Source organism: Limulus polyphemus, unplaced genomic scaffold (genome assembly GCF_000517525.1).
Source record: "Limulus polyphemus unplaced genomic scaffold, Limulus_polyphemus-2.1.2 Scaffold3361, whole genome shotgun sequence".
In the NCBI taxonomy this organism is placed as follows: domain Eukaryota; kingdom Metazoa; phylum Arthropoda; class Merostomata; order Xiphosura; family Limulidae; genus Limulus; species Limulus polyphemus.
In genome coordinates, this window is record NW_013668971.1 from 4,224 (window position 1) to 22,630 (window position 18,407).

Genomic DNA, 18,407 nt, shown 5'->3' on the forward strand with positions numbered 1-18,407 from the left:
AGTGTATTGCAAAGTTGTATTCAGAAAGAATAAACTAGTTTTATTTAAGAAAGGACTTGTATCGCTAAAGTTTTCTAGGAAATAATTTTTACGGAAAATTAACAAACTAACGACCAGAGACGTAACAATATATATGATCCCTACTTGTCTTTATGTAATTTATTTTTTTTATTATAATTGTAATTATAAAAGCTACATGTAGTTTGAAGTTGAAGTGTTTCACAGATTTTTTTTTTATTTCCGTAGTGAAAAATAGTAAACTCGGCCGATAAGTGTTATATTTGTAATAAGGATGTGTTTTGTTGAATTCGTTTTGACATTATTGAAGGAAGTTGTATGTGGAAAGCTCTACTACTATTAGTTGTGTAAAACTAAAACAAGAAGAGTATGGTGAAGAGTAGTGAATTACTGCCTGATACAAGATCAGCCTTACTACTAGTAGTAGAGATAAAACTGAGAACTACTGCGGTACAAGTAACAGTTATTTAGAAATAGAGCTGAAAGCACTAGTTAGTTAAACTAGTAGTACCAGCAAGTTAATTGTTCTTAAGGGACTAACATCGTACATCTTTCATTAAAATGTAAAAGTAATAGGCATACAAAGTAATTCATAGTTATAAAAAAAATATGATACTGGTAGCATTATTAAGATTACCATATAAATGATAATAATCGTACTTTACCTTACATTTAGATAACCATTGAAACTTAATTAACATGTTTTGACTTTAAAGTTTAAGAAAACTTTTGAGAATTGAATGTCTTTTATAACGCAATGAGCCTCAGAGTTCATTGTTTAGTATACAATTATTTAATTTATTGCTGTCATACTTTTGAGTTCAACTAATCCTAGTACTTGGTTAAAGAAATTAAATTTACATTATAGCGACAATTATCATTAAACTGAACAAGTGCAAAATAGTAGTTCAAACATTAAATTTGCATTATACTTTATAGCAGTTGTAAATTTGGGCCATAGGCCCATGGCTTCGCTAGTATACGTATTAACGCATTGTGGACGGATCCAGAGTTTACTCATGTTTCGTACCTAGCGTCTTTGTCAGTTTGTGTGCCATTTATTAAGATGTTGCATTCGAAAGGAGTCACACGCATCTTATTTTGTTCCGGATGATTATTATTTTTCTGATTTTTGCTTACAAGTTACAGTACCCATATTTTTATAAATGGCTACTTGCAGAAAACATAACGTGTTGAGTGAAGATGAGATAATTACTGAACTATTTGATGATAATTTGTCAGATCTTCCAAGTGAAGGTGAAGATCCTGATATGGATCATTCTAACAGAAGTTGCTGCGTATGGTGTTTCTCACACCTCCAAGTTCGTAGTCATGATCCAGTCAGTGAATGCCTTGACCACTTCATGGATTGTACCGTATCCCCCCAGTGACTGGACAGTGCAACACGAGATGGTCTGTGCCTTGTGGGGATTCCTGACATGCTGGGCATATAGGGGATTCTAACAGTGATGTTGTTAGACCTACAAAGATAGGTAAATTTGTTGTGCTCTCAACTGATCCTGAATCAGAAAGTGATGATGATTCTACAAATGTTCCTGTTAGTGATTTGTTTTCCCATTGTGATAATGATAATTGGTCAGAAGTAGATATTCCACCAAACTTGGAAATGTTTAAAGGAAATCTAGGGGTCACTATAACTCCATCGAACCCAAAAGTGTTGCTGCTGTAACAAGTCTAATGTTTGGTGATGACTTGTTTGAAATGTTTTGTCAGGAAATGTGTACCTACCATAATCAAGCTGCAAAGAAACATAAAATGTCATATTGAGGACTTCAATGATCTGAAGTTACACCTACAGACATGGAGAAATTCCTAGGACTTATTCTACCAATAAGACAGACAAGGAAATATAACTGGAAAGATTATTGGTCAACAGATCCTGTTTTGATTAACCCGATATTTTTGCAGACAACGAGCCAAAATGGATTTGGACATTTTGGCTTTCAATGATAATCAGAAAATGGATGATTCTTTAGGCAGGCTGTTCAAAATTCAACTAGTACTGGATTATTTCTTCAATAAACTCAGGACACTATACAAACCAAAGCAACAGTTGCCATTGGATCAGGGCATGATTCCATGTAGAGATGTCTAAGATTTCAAACATACAACCCTGCAAAAATAGTAAAATATGACCTGCTGGTGAGAGTGACACAGGTTATATTTGTAACATGGAGATTTATACTGGAGAGGGGAAAACATTGGAGGAGACTATTCTTTCAGTTCTTGCTCCCAATCTTGGATTGTGGCACCATGTATACCAGGACAAATATCACAACAGTACGTCCATTGCAAACCTGTTCCTAGAACATAAAACAAGAGTCTGTGGAAGAATCAAAGTGAATAGAGAGTTGCCACCAAGCCTGAAGTTTCAACAATGAAAAAAGGTGAAACAGTTTTCTGTAGAAAAGGCGATGTTCTTGTTTTCATATGGAAGACGAGAGAAGTGAGAATGGTTTAAACCATCCATGACTCATCTCTTTCTACCACAGGAAAGAAAAATAGAATAACTGGAGAAGAAATTAAAAACTTGTGTGTGTTCTCCAATACAATGCCCACATGAAAGGTGTTGATCATGCAAATCAGTACCTCTCATACTACACCATTCTCAGAAAAACAGTGAAATGGACAAAAAAGGTAGGACTTTATCCAATAAATTGCAGCCATTTTAATTCATATATAATCTACACAACCCTGAAACAACAGAAAAAAGAAAAAAAAACAGTTCTTCCTCTCTGTGGCAAGAGAATGGTTTATTGACAAAGAGAAAGAAAGCTCACTGGAACTTGTGAAGAATGAACCCGGCCCATCATCTGAAGGTACAAGGAGAGCCCCACATAAGGATCCCTCCAGGAAGACTGTCTGGTGACATGAAGCAGCATATTCCTGTGTTCATGTCATCTACAGGAAGAAAAATTTCCTACCAGAGTCTGCAGAGTTTGTACTACCCATGGGAAAAGAAGTGAAATGTGATACATATGCAAGTTTTGTGCAGTTCCATTCCATATAAGAAAATGTTTTACAAGATACCACACTTAAAAAATTATTAGGTGTCTTCATGTACATACAAATAAATAATATAAAATATAGTTGAGTTATGAACAAAATAAAATGTGTCCGACTCCTTTCAAACTCAATGTTTTAATAAATGGCACACAAAGATGCTCTGCACGAAATATGATTAAACTCGTAACCCATCCACAATGTGTTAAGGACAACAACGCTGTCTCATCGAGGAAACTAAACTTTAAAAATAACATACTCAAAGCCAACCCTTATCAATAAAATATTTATCAAGCTTTTCCCTTAAACTCCCTTAAATTAACTGTATCCACCACATCTGAAGGCAACCCATTCCAGAGGCCAACCACCCTGTTAGAAAAATACAGCTGTCTTAGCTGAAGATGGCTTACCCTGCCATAATATGTATTTACATTCACTAGTCCTACTACTTCCATCATTAAGTACCAAGAAAAAAGATGATGCATCATAGTATCAGTTTCCTTAACAAGGTTAAAAAAAACCCAGTCAGATCTCCTCTTACTCTTCTTTTTTCAAGAGAAAACAGGTTCAGAGATCTTAACATGTCCTTGTATGACAATCTTCACATCCCAACCTGTTAAACATATTCCTCATCATCATGATAGAAAGCATAGAAATGATAAGACTAAAATATCATTAATATTAATAGGAGAATTATTTGTATTATATCAAGCAAAAGGTTTGTTCAGTTTATGTTGCATTACAAGGCCATGAAGACATTGATTGGTCAATGTATGTTAACTATAATGTGTAACTTGTCCTCAATTTTTCCTAAATCCTAGACATTTAATAATAGTAAAGATAAATTGAAGAAAACTAAATCATAATCAGCTTTAAGAATGGTTAATGGTTTGAATGGATAGAGGAAATAACAGAAAAACAACTAGTTTTTGAAATAAGTTGCACTTAATACTTCCTCATAAATACTTCAGAAAAGATATAGAATTTGTAAAATTTGTACTTGAAAAGTAAGTTGTAACATCAGCAGATAAAGCAGCCAATAACTTTGTTTTTGTTTTGGAAAAAACAAAACTATATTATTCCACTTTGTAAAGAACTTGGTTGCAATCTTCAAACATTGCAAGTGTCATGTAATTCTCTTTATACTTATCTTAAGACTAATGCACCGATACAAATTACAGTGTCAAACAACAGAATGAAATTCTAACAGAACTTGCTGTTGATGCAAATATTAAGAATAATATGATTCCAAAGTTATTCTGAATTCCTAAACACAACAAGTCACCTCATAAATATGGATTTGTAGATAAAACCAAAAATATCGGTATTAAAGATTTATTCTGTTAATAGGTAAATGTCTTAAGTATGACAAATAACATTTGAAGAAATATCATGGCACTACAGAAGAAAGAACAGATGTTAATTCCAACATAATTATTGAAAATTCCACAGAATATAAAATCTTGAAAAGCTAAATATGTCAGAATGTAAATACATTTCTTCATCTTAACTATATACACACAAACATAAGCATTGGACCTTTAACATTTATAATTTTATTTGAGTCCATCAAAAGTTAAGCTTGGTCAGTTGTTTATCACGGTATGGACATTGAATTAATTAACATAGTTCTTATAAGATATAACTAACTTTTTTTTTATCCTAATCTTACATACTCCAAATCTAAGCATATGCCAGTGTAGAAATTTAAAACTGTATCTGTTATTTTTCACTTTTCTTAAGTTATTTGCTAACTTTTTTAAGTTATCTGCTTTTGATAACTGATCATTTTTGATTTGTTCTCTTTGTCAGTCCCCTTTCAATCAGCCATTGGGCAGAATCACTTTAGTAAGGTCACCTTAACAAACTAGTGGATTAAAACAAGTAGAAATTATCCAGTTATATGAGAGGTCACATACAAACAAAATGTTCTATTGTTCTGTGGACATCTAGCAGGAATGTGTAATATACTAAGTAAGTCTTAAAGTTATATGTGTTTAAGTAATTTTAACTATTAACTTTAGTTAATTCAGTATGTATTTTAGTTATTTATAGTATTAGATTTCATATAAACATAACATTTCATGAAGAGTATTACTACATTTATAGGTATGGTATATGGAGCTTTTCATTTGACATTTCTTCTTCGGGGCTTAGTAATTTGCTAAATAGGCCCAACTTTGTCAGATGTTATTGGGTTAAGAGCTAAAAACACTGCTGAAAGGGAAGATGCCCAACTGATAACCCAGGGTAGAAATGTATTGTCATGTGATCATATTTTTATTGTCTAGATGGCTAACAGGAATTTTTTAACCTATTTATAACTTACTTTAAAAGTCAGGTAAATTGTAATAGTTTTAGGACATTTTGTTATAAAAATTTGTATATTTTTGTGCTCTAAAATGCATATATCAAAGCTATTATAAGATTCATTGAGGTTTATTGCAGTTATAGCAGCAAGTGTACGATTATGTGTTGATCTAAGGTCTATGGGGAGAGCTAATGGGCTGCTGCTTTGGTTTATTGGTTTTAACAAAAGGCAAAAGTTGTGGTCCAAAGTACAGGCAACAAGACCATAGAATTACAAGAAATCAAATATAGAAAAAGATTAAAAGCTGAAATTGTGGAGATAAATAATTTTAATATCTTGCAATTATACATTCAAAGAAGAAGAAGAAAGAAGGTATTAATTTCATATTTTTAAACTTGTCATTTTACTGTACATTGATGATTTTGTAGAAGCTAAACAAAGTAGTAGTATAAATAATGATAACTTATAAAGCTAAAATTGGGTAGGATAATGCATTATGGAGCTTTGGGCTTAAGAAAATACAAAATAGGAATATTTCGATTGCATGGATAATTGAAAATAACAGTTATAATTACTTGGAAAGTTTCATGACAATCAATTTAATTGTAACATTGATTAATTAATTGTTGGAATAATCACAAACAAATAATTGGAAACAAATTTTTAGTTAATCTGTTAGTTATTGTCATACTAATTGATGTAATCATTGCTCTTAGATAATCAGTTAGATTGTTCATCAAATTTTTTGTGTGACTCGTTATCAAAGACTTTTTGAAATTTAAGTACACAAAATCCAAGACCTTTACTTTATCCAGATAACAAGAAGCATCCTGAATAAAAGAACAGATCAGAAAAGCAAGATTACATTTTGATGAACCCATTATGGGGAATAAGTATTTACATCTTTGTTTTTATATTTCATTTTCGTGCTTTCTAGAACCTCCTAATTGATTAACAAAAGTTTTTTTTGTTTGGTAAAACTATATATATTATATAGATATATTCTGTAGATACCTTTAAATTCAGAACTATATTAAACATGACTTTGTATAGCTTCACAGAAACAGGGTTTATGCAGAGCACCAATGACATTCATATAGGGTTAAAGGTTATTTTGTTTGTGTGTGTATTCTTGCATTTTTTGTTAAAGCTTACTACCTCGATTGCTGGGTGTGCTCAACCAAACCCTTTACATTTTTGAGATAATGGAGCTTATGGTTTCCATGGCTCTTGTGTCATGTTTTCTTCCTAGACATTAGGTTCTGTCTCTTTTAAGGCATCTCACTCTTCTTGTATTCCCTTCATTTGTTTCTGGCAGATAAGTGGAATATACTTTGTGATCCATTTTTTCTTTTTCTCCACCTCCATATCTTTTTCCTCTTACTATGTGACTAAAATGTTTCCAAACAACTCTGAACATTCATCTTCTTCCACTCTGCCCCAGACCTACACCTTTTTACAAATGCCTCTCTAGTCAAGTGGAGTGCAATTCTGGATACTTTCAACCTTTTTTGGTATTTGATCTCTTTTTTTTTCATATCAATGCCCTTGAGTCAAAGGATCTGCCATCATCTTTTGTTACAACTGTTTCAACTTCCTGATTGGAGTTATTTCAATAACACCATCAACTGACAGAAAGGTACTCACTCTCAAGACCTCTCCTTCTTGTTCTTGAGCTTCACTTTTGGACTCGCAACAACAACTGATTGTTAACTTTCCCTGTAATGGGAGCTTTGAAGTTGAGGACAGATAGGTTGTCTAGATTGGAACAAATCCTTGAGATAGACTCTGATATTTCTGTAAATTTATTCCCACTTTGGGAGTTTTTTGTTGATATATTTGTGACTCCTTTTTACACCAGTCTTCCAATTTTCTTGGTCATTAATCCAGACTACATGGCCCTGTTGATATTCTATCTGAGTCTGGAGTGGCTCACACTCTTTCTGTATGCCTATCATCTTCAATTTATTCTCAGGCTGATATTTTTAGCTCACTGTACCCTTTCATATGTTCTTCTCATTGCCTTTCTTTGGCCAGATCAGTCCTGATTTCTGCTACTTCACATCTTGGTGATCCTGGGTTTCTTATCTCTTTCTTCGTGAAGAACCCTTTTTTACTCAGCCTTGGATGCCCATCTTTCACCATTATGTTCCACGCCATTTTATTGTGTGGCATTTGCATTGTCTGTTTCAAGAAGGGCGGATGTTTCTTGCAGAGTAGCCCATTTTCTTGCTGACATTAGTTGTCCATCCACTCTTTGACATGTGGATTGTTTATCAATAGTAGTCCATTTGCCACTTCCTTGCTCCGAGTCATCTGAATATTCCTCTTTTCACTTTCATTTCTTACCTGTTTCTATTGTTGCTGTTGTTGATCTCCCACAAAAATATACATTTCTACTGGAAACAGTGGAACCCACTATGTGGCTAGTGTTTGCCTCACAGGGAGCACTTCTCTCTCTCTCCCAAATCTGCATTGAATAAGGGATGATAGAAAGTGTTAAGCCCATTCCTCTCTGCTCAGTACCCACTGTTGAGGTAGGGTTTTCCATAAGTTTGCTTTGCCAGTTTATATATTTTACTTCCAAGCTACTTGCAGAAAAAATAAAGAAAGACATCACATGGTGTGATTCCTGTCTTCACATATGACAACCTTATGCTGTCGCCATACGCTACAACTCATTGCCTAGTCTATCAGTATTGGATCTTATGGGGGATGATATAAAATTCCGGTTCAGTCCGTGCATTTCTGAAGTATTCTCCCTCATGTTTTCTTCTAGTGGGGTGAGAGAACCCTTACTTCTTCTGTACTAATTAGCTGTTAAGGTTTATGTAAAGAGTTTCCATTTGTTTCAGTATAATCACACTGATATGAGACTGAGTGGAAAGTAGGGCTGGAGTGTTTATCTGGAAGTGTAGTACAGACCATATTCTACACTAAGAACTATACCAAGATGCATTTGTATATTTATCACGTATTGTACAGCTTGAATTATAACACTACCCACACTACACATGCTCTGCCAAACTTGTGAGCAGTACAGTCCAGTAGAGCAGTCTTTACATTCTTCCCACCTCTGTGATACTATAGCACCACACAGAAGGTTCTTTTGATAAAACCCTTTACTTACACCTAACCTTTGTACTCGGTGAAGAATATTCTCTGCATTAAGTAGTCTTCCACCACCAGTTGAAGCTAACAAGCCTCTCCCCTTCATAGTTAGTGACACATTTTGCCTTTCTATTGCTACAATCTCAGAAAAGAACTTATCTCTTTAATTTCTTTATCTACACCACTTCATCCACATTTTCTGAATATGGAATACTTGCTATCTGTTCTGTTGACAAGTGAGTAGTGTTTCTCAAGTTAAAATTTTCTTTACCAAATAGTGTAGTTCAGATAGATACTCACATTTCCACAGAAACACTCATCTTTCCTCCTCATGTGTGTTGTCACTTATTCTTTGGCAAGAATGAATTTTTGGTATACAAGATGTGTTCAAGGATAATATTGCACATGGAGAAGTGTTAACTTTCTATTTGTGGAATTCTACAGTCATATGCTGATTACATCATATACTGACACAGTACATGTTAATATGTGTAAAGGTGCGAGTTTTTTTCAAATGCACAAAAAGTCTTTGGCATTGGCACAAGATGGTGGCTTTCTGTTCTGTGTTTCAAATAAGAAAAATGTTTACTTTGTGCAATATAGTTATAATAAACCTTTCTGGTCACCACATAAATTTTTAATGTGTGCTTAGTTTGCTGTGGATTTTTTTTTCTGAGCATATTTTTTTTCTCTTTTGCTACATGTAGTTTCTCATGTTTTTGAGTTTTACAATATTTTATATATTGATCTGAAACTAGTGAAGTATTGAGAGATTAGCAAGGTTTAGTTGCAGCAAGCAGTCTCCTAAGGATTTATGTTTATAAAGTTGATAATCATTAATATCTGTTTCTTTAACATGTGATGAACAATTCACATTTATTTGAAACCAAAAGAAGTTGATATATATCCATGCTAAACACAGAAAGAGTTCTGATTCATATAATGATAAGTAGCATCAATGATGTAATGTTTTATTGTGGTTTTGTAGTTGAGGTATATAATCTTAGTGGGATAAAAACCTACTCCTTAATCATTGTATACATGTCTAAATGTCATAAAAGTTTGTAAAGGTTGTCTTGGTCTCTTACTAACATTTTGTTTTAAAATCAGTTAATGCCAGATAAAGAGGACTTGTAACAGTTTTAGTATCAACATGTGAAGAAGATGAAGATTATTAAGATGACGTGAAGTTTGAAATGAGTATTTGTTGAAGACTTTAGCCTTTTTGAAGGATGCATTTCTAAATTTTGACTTGTTCTTTTGTAGTCTAACTTTGATAAGAATATAAAGTTGAAGCTCTGATGCAACCATGGAAGTATTGAAGATGAAGGATGAACCCTTTCCTGATGAAAAGCAGGATGCTTTGTTGGATATAAAATTGGTGAAAAATGAAGATGAAACTTTAATTGTTAGTAAGTATTCATCTTTATAATTTATGTTTTGTGTTCTTCCCAACACAAATAGTAGTGTCCCCATCATTGATTGTAAATTTCTTATTTTCTATAGTAGGTTGCTTTCCTGTCCCAGGATTTTTATTATTATCATGAAAATCATCTTTCACTCAAAATAAAGGTTTTATAAATTCACCTACAAATCCTGAGTAGGAATACTTTATTAAAAATCTGCACTTTTTTGTATACAACAGGCTTATATTGTTTACTAAAAGCTTGTCAAACTTCATGACTATATACATAGTAGATTCACATTTATAACGTGTAAAGTTTCTTGGTTACGTAGTGGTTACAAAGTCAGTCAAATTGGTTGAGTCTGTATGCAGAGGGTTAGAGAGTGGTTCCCAATGGAGCCATCAGATGGCAGATAATGTTTCCATGGGTAACATTTTCCACCTCAGTACGCACCTATTTATATAGTACTTTGAAACTTTGGAGACACGTATTGTGCAACTTACATCTCATAGTTCCAATCAGGATGGAGTACACTATACTGTTGATTTTCATGTTTTCCTACTTCTTTTGCTCAGTGTGATACTGTTGAGTCTATCAGAACCACCTGTCTTTTTTTAATTCTTTGTGAATGCCTGGGTGGTCACCTAACTTTGCTGGCCTTTTGAGTTTCAGATGATGGGTATTTTAATGCCAGAGGTATGTTCAATATGTACAGGTTTTTTTTCTTCTGAGAATCTTCCATAGCCAGGTATGGTAAAACTACTCTTTGACCCTGGCTGTTTGTTTAGCCACCAATTGGGACCACATCCAAGAATATACATAACAACTCAATTCCAGTTTCTTTAGAGGGTGGTTCTTTCCACTCAGTTCTTGTAAGTGAATCTAGACTCGTACAGTGCCTGTTATTTTGGTTCTGGATTTTGCCCAAACTCTGCTTGATCACAACACTCAAGGCTGTTGTACTCTAGATATGTTACTTTTCCTGTCCTAATGCTCAATATCTGGTGACTTGTTTATATTTTATTATGTTATTCTCCAGTCACCTCTTTATTCATCACAATGATCAAGGTTGTTGTAGTAGTCTGAATATGTTATATTTCTTGTCCTAGTGCACAGCATTTGTTAATCTATTTTATATGGTGTTATGACACACACACACTAGTTCTGTCCTCTATCTCAGTGTGTGTGTGTATTCATATACAACATTCAACATTATTGTAGTTTAGATATGTTACATGGATATTGATAGAGCAAGAACGACACATAAGAAAAGACTAACAGTATTTCAGAGATAAGTACCAGCTTTAGATTAATTTTTATATTAAGAATGTAAGATTTTATTTCATATTTGTTCTCTACATATATAACTTTGTCCTGTTTTATGTCCCAACTTAAAGTTTCACTTTGAATATACAACCTGTAGAATTGTACACTGTGTATGAATAAAGAGTTTTTATTTTACTACTTGTGTTGCTTGTGGATTATTATCTGTGTAACATTTTCAGAACCTGTACATTTCTGATAACTGATACTGGTGTATATCAGTGTACCTGGATACCAGAAAGGAAATTATACAAGAGAGCTGTTCAGCTAAATATATTGTATAGACTATGTGAAGCATAAGGTATATTCAGTCTTGTTATAGACAAATACACATTATTTATGCTTCTAGCAACATCAGAAGCTGATTTCTTAGAAGAAGGATCTTCACTTACCATTTTGAAGTTTGATGTAGCAAAAGAAGAACAAGAAAACTGTGATGGAACACCAGAAAAAATTGAGGTAATTTGTAGATTAAAACTGTTACAGTTGTCTTACTAAAATGATTATGTAATGATGTGTTATTAGAGTAATTAGTGGTGAGATGTTTGTAGTCACAAGCTGAGGAAATTTACTAAAACTTTATTAAACTGTGCTCTATAACTGTTACATTGTTATTTTTATACTGTTACTTTCAGCATTTTGTATATATTAAACTGTTCATATTTGTAACATTAATGTCAGCAATCTATAGATGTTACAGAGTTCTTATTGTAGCATTAATACCAGCAGTCCACAGATGCTACACTGTTCTTATTGTAACATTAATGTCAGCAGTCCACAGATATGACACTTCCTTATTTTAGCATTAATTTTAGGACTCCACAGATGTTACACTATTCTTATTGTAACGTAATGTCAGCAGTCAACAGGTGTTATACAATTTATATTGTAATATTAATGTTAGCTTTCCAATAAGGTACATTACAAATAAAGTTATTCTCGTTCATTGCTGCCCTCTATATCCAAAAGTTTTTTTTGTTTGCCACAAGCCTTGAGTTCCCACGTTCCCCATTATCAATGTAGTTCAATTGCGTCTTGCATGTAAATCACCATGTGACAACCCTCCACCAATAGCAGTGTGACACACCCTCTATTCGATTCTACTGAACTATTCCTTCGAGTTTGGCAGTGCTTGTGTCAAGATGTTATTCATTGTGCTCATCAATCGTATTTATTTCTAACACTTAGTGAATTTTTAGAAATTTTCATTGAATTGTTTTGTACCTTATTCCGAAGTGGTATTGTTATTCTCATTTTTACAAAAGTTTGCGACCAGAGGGATAACTTTTGTTTTCCAGCTTTTCATTTCGTTATTCTAACACTATTGTGTTTTATCATTAATTTTTAACAATGAATTCTGAAGTCCAAGTTACCACTTCAGAGGTAATATCTTCCACTAGCACACTTACACAGGTTGCAGGTGGGGGGAAGTTGACTTTGGAATTATTGTCTCTCTCAATTAATGTGAGATTGATCATTATATGAGGCGACCTTTTCCTGATGTTGCCAATTTTCCTCCTGAACATGCTGAACCTGTTCAGGACAATGAGGACTTTGACAGCCTTTTTTCTCCATCTGGTTTTGCTGTGTCTTCCTATGCCTCTACTGCGGAATTAGCTAGGCCTAATATGGCTTTTTTGGACATGATTTCTCAGATGTGTTCTGTTTTATCCACTTCCCTGATTTCTACCTTTGTCTTACCCTTTTGACTCTCCTATGGTGCATGTCCACTATCCACCTCATTTCTAAAGTGCTCCACCAAGATCCTGAGGGTTTTTTTTTTGGCAGAGACACTGTATTGTCCTAGGTTTCTTTACCTACTTATTTTCAGGATTTGCATATGGCTGATTTTCTCTAATGGTTTTTTTTTTGGAAGTATTCCTGAGACTTAGAATCCTATGTAGAATAGGTGATACAGCAATTGACTCTTTCATCTTTGGTTGATCATTTGTCTCATTCATAGCCTAGACAATCCCCTATTAGTGTTTCCTATCCCGCTCCTTACCAGTTCCTACCTCTATGGGTTTCTCCACTCATTGTATTATTTGATGCAAATGGATATGTTGCCAACATTTTAAGGACCAGGAGGCTTCCTTGACCAATTTTGTTCCCCTATGGTGAAATTTTGTCATTGATCTTTGGGTTATTTGGGTATTATCTGAGGGATTTTTCATCCACTTCCTTTCCTCTCCTTCGTGGCTTTGGAATTATACCACCAGTGAATGTCTGTTCGAGGCAATACAGAATATTCCCTCCCAGAAAGCCATTGAACCTGTCCCTCATCCTTCTTCATGTTTTTATTCCAGGCTGTTTGTGGTACCAAAAAAACTGGAGACTGGTGGCCTGTGATTGATCTGTCCTGCCACAATCAGTTTTTGGTTCTGCCCTACTTTACCATGGAGTCTTTTTTCACCTTCAGGTGAGCTTTTTCTCCAGGTCTATGGATGACCAGGATAAATGTCTCAAATGCTTATCTACATATTCCTAAATCTCGCTAGTCGAGATGCTATCTTCAGTTTGCTCATCACGGGGTAGTGTATTAATTTTGTGCCCTGCCCTTTGGGCTTGCTTTGGTCCTGTATGTCTTTTTGTCGAGTGGTCAAGGCTTTTGCTCGACATATGCATGGATAACTGGCTTGTGTTAGTTCATTCTGATTGGGAGTCTGCCCATCACATTCATCTGCTGCTTTTGGAGGCAGCTTGGGGTGTTGGTTAATCAAGTTGGAGAAGTCCTTCCTTATACCTTCCCAATATCTTGCCCATTTGGGTGTATTTTACAACACTCATCTCTGTCAAGCCCAACCTTCTCTTCTTTGACTCCATTTGATGGAGCTTTCTGTTCTCCATAGCTTACTGCTCGCAAGGTGCTATTGCTTTTGAGGATGTGGTCTTCTATAGAAGCCCTTATCCCCTTGGGTTGAGTGCATATGAGGTCTCTTCAGTGGACTCTGCGTGACCAAGGGAACCTTGTGTGGGATCCATTGGATGCTCCTACTTCCCTTCCTTCTTCCCTTGTAGATGATCTGCATTATTGGTTGAACAAGGACCATAAGTCAGTGGGTGTCCTGCTTCCTCCCCCTGGTCCAGATTTGCATATCTCCACAGAAACTTCCTCTATGACTGGGAGGCATAGACTGATCGGCAGGAATCTTCAGGTCAGTGGTCTCCGGCCAAGAGGTCTTACCATTTCAACTTCCTGGAGCTTCTGGCCGTACATCGTTCTTTGGATCATTTTCTGCCAGGAATTGTCTGGTCATGATCCATTTTGACAATTCTATGGTGGTAACTTATATCAGTCACCAAGGCAGAACCCATTTTCGTTCCCCTTGTGGCCAAACCTTGGATCTTCTTTTTTGGGCCCACTAGCTTGGTATTCGTCTCCTTGTGTGGCATGTTCTAGGTGCATTAAACCTTGCCACGGATCTTCTTTCCTGACTGTACAAATTTTATCTGACAATTTGGTATCTCGATCCTCATGTTTTGCAGTGGCTATGCCTTCAGTGCAGTACTCCTCACCTGGATGCATTTGCCACATCCTTCAATACCAAGTTAACTCTGTTTTGGTCTCTTCCTTATCCACTTGCACTAGCTGTCAATGTGTTCAGCCAGGATTTGACCAACAAATACTTTTTTGTGTATCCTCCCATCTGTCTCTTTCCCAGGGTGATTTCAATCATCCACACCACTTCCTGTCAAGTCCTTCTGATTAATCCTTACTGGCTGGCAGAACTGTGGTTTCCGTGGCTGCTCCATCTCCAATTTGCCTCACCATTACCTCTTCCTCTTACTCCATTCTTTCTACATCAATCTTGGTTCCCAGAATTTCATCCAACCCTTCATACACTCCCTCTTCAGGCCTGGTTTTTATCCAGTCCTTGGTGAGAAGATTCGGATTGTCCCAGCAGGTCGCTTTGTTTCAGCCTGTTCTATTCACCCTTCCTCTATGGATGTTTGTCATCGTAAGTGGAACATTTTCTTTGGGTCGGAAGTTTTAACTTGCTTGACCCACTTCTTATGGATTTCTCCACTTGGCTGTTTCATCAGGGGACTTTTGTCTCCTCAAACTTGGTTTTCAGGCTGCCTTATCCCAAACTTTTCATTTTTCCCAGTACCATAAATTTTTTACCTCCACTATACTCTCACTACTGTTGCGCTCCTTCTGGATTTGTCATTCAGAGTTCACCTGCAAGGTGATTTACATTTTGAGGATAAAAATACTGTTTATTATCTTTCATTTGCATAATCTCTAGAACCTCCTAAATGAATATCAAAAGTTTTTAAGGTAAATATTTATACTTTATTTTCCATTTTCTCTACTATGTCACTTATTCTAGCTATTATCATCAACGTACAGTGCAATGAAATGTTTAAAATTAAGAAATATGTATTTACCTTTGTAGAATAGTCTTAAAATACCTTCTTTGGGTCATATGCGTAATTTTTATGTTTTATTTTCCTTTCCTGTTTATTATTTATGCTGATGCATGTCAATGGATACCCATGGATGAAGGGTATGAACAGCAAAGATAATTTAGCTTCTGGCAAAATCTTTTTTATTCACTTGGTAATGTAAACCTTGCGGAGCGAGGCAAACCTTTTGTTTTTTTCATAAAAAATTATTAATCCTTTCAAATATGAATTTTAAAACACTATTAATGCATAATTAACTAAGATATAAAAGTAAAACCTAAGTACAAGTAGAATCAAGTAATAAATTTTGTCAAACCCTGACGGGTGCTACTCCCACCTTCAATACATATCCTTGAACTTTAGAATCCAACATGTACTTATTAGACACACATTTTTATATGTCTATCTAACTGTAACATATTTAGGTAAGAATCAACCGAAATGCTATTGTGAATTATGCAGCCAACAATACACAACTAGTTACATCTACCTGATGATGACAACTTGGAGCCAATTTCAAAATAACCATTGTTGGATTATAATGTAAAATGAGGTCTTTCTAATGACTATAAACATGTTTAGTAAGTACATGTTGGATTCTAAAGCTCAAGGATATATACTGAAGGGGGGCCATAGTACCCATCAGGGTTTAACAAAATGTACTACTTGTTTCTACTGCATTCAGCCAAAGAACTTTGAAACATATGTGACAATAGGGTAAGTAAACATACTTATTGTCTAGACATACATCTACATGATTGGTAGCAGCTGTGACAGTTGAGATTTTTCATAACTCGTGGGGCAAGTTACAACAAAATTAAAGTTAACGTATTTTTTAAAGGTTTTTTTTTAAACAAAGGAATTAAAACCTAACATAAAACTTCAAATTATACATTATAATGTTAATTTCATTGACATACATTAATAGTAAAGTTGTTTAATTAAATATTGAATGTAATTAGTGACTTGCACAGAAAGGGTTTTAAAAGTGCATCTTCTGTAAAGGATAAATCATAGCAAGAGTCCATATCTGTTTCCCCTTCACAAATACCATAAACAAACTGATCAATACAAGGTACACAGTTTGAGTTTGTGAACTTGAGCTCCTAAGCTCATAAAATTTTAAATGATTTTATTTTATTTACCTAATATAAGGAGTTTTTAATTTTTTTACATATTGGCTATTTTTCATAAAAATTGTATAGCAGTAAAAATATATATATGAAAATATCATGAAATTAAGCCATGACATTAGTGTTTAGATTGTTTTATAATCAGCAACCATGGTTCAGTAAGCCAACTTTTTATCAGTTATTGTTTGTCCAAAACATAATTCATGTAGCTATCAAATATGTACTTTCGAACACAAAAAGTGCATTAAGCATTAGTGTAGAATATCCCAAAACTACTATAATTGAATTTGATTTCTAGCTAAACTATAAATTGGTTTAGAAATTCAGTTAACTGTTCAGAGCTGGACAACAATAATTGCACAGAATCAGTTTGAGGCAAACCTGCTTCTGGTGAATGCCAAAAAAAGAAATAACTGTAATATGAATCTTGTAAAAGGAAATTTATGTTGCTGTTGATTACAAACATGTCAATCAAGTAAGATCAGATGGAATAGATAATTTATTTCAAAGTTACGATAGGAACTTCAGTGTAGGATTGGCAAATTTATTTATATCTCAGCAAATCGAGAAGATAACAGGTTGAAATTTTATATTTTTGCCTTTTGTTATTTATTGTTCATATCATGATCTTTTTACAGAATTATATTTAAAATTTAATGAAACAGCTTTATTATCAATTTATGTCAATAAGCTTGGCATCCAAATCTAGTTTATAATTCAAATTTTTATAGTGTCTAAGTTTTAATTCCTTAATTTCAAAATGAAATATTTAAAATATATTCTCAATTTTCACTTCTCTGTGTCATGTGGATTTTGTGTTTTCATTCTACCTTCATATGATCTTCTGGGAGTCCTATTAATGAGAAACACACATCTACTTACATGAAAAAGTATTTCAGATAGTGACTTAGCTTTCTCTACTTCCTACTGTTTCTTCTCACTTTGATGTGTCTCACAGGGGTTACTGCACATGTAGGATCTGTCACCCTCTTATCGGTGAAGGTCTGTTTGGTGATGGTTACATCATATGCTGATGCAGTCTAAGTTATGATGTCTAGAGTGTGATGATTTCATTGAAGGTTTGTAGTATGTGCAAAAATCTTATTGACACTGGTGTGAGGCTAATTATTCTTTAATGTGCAGAGAGTACATGTGCACAGCAACCAATATTTAACTGTTCATTTAACCAATTAGTCTCTTGTCAACTAATAATTAAATTTTCCTATCATGCTAAAGCCAAATATAAATATTTGTGGCTTTGATTATTTGACTGACCCTAAGAAATCCTGCTAACTCTAGACATTTTATTGTTCCTTTCAAAATATAATAAACCAACACATGGTTCTAACAGGACAAGATTTGTAAAATGTTTAAATAGTAAAATGAGAGTACATACATTAAATTCAGTTGTGTTTCTATTGTGGTATACTCTTAAATTGATCACTCTGTCTTGCTGGCTGTTTTTAAATGTGTCCCCTTTTTGAATGTTTTTCTCACAAAACTGGGAAGAGTACTTGATGCTCTTGAATTTCACTCTCTCTGACATAAAACATTGCAAAGATGCAGTGGTGGGATTCAAATATTTTAACAACAGGTTCTCTCACTAGCAGCATGTAAAAATATTTGATATTAAAAAAAAGGAGGGGCCAGAAAGCCCCCCCCCCCCCATTA

At 34.3% G+C, this 18,407-nt stretch overlaps 1 pseudogene; it reads left to right on the forward strand.

Annotated features, from left to right (window-relative positions):
- The first annotated feature begins 228 nt into the window (after positions 1-228).
- LOC106469217 overlaps positions 229-18,407 on the forward strand; it is a 26,893-nt pseudogene continuing 8,714 nt past the window's right edge.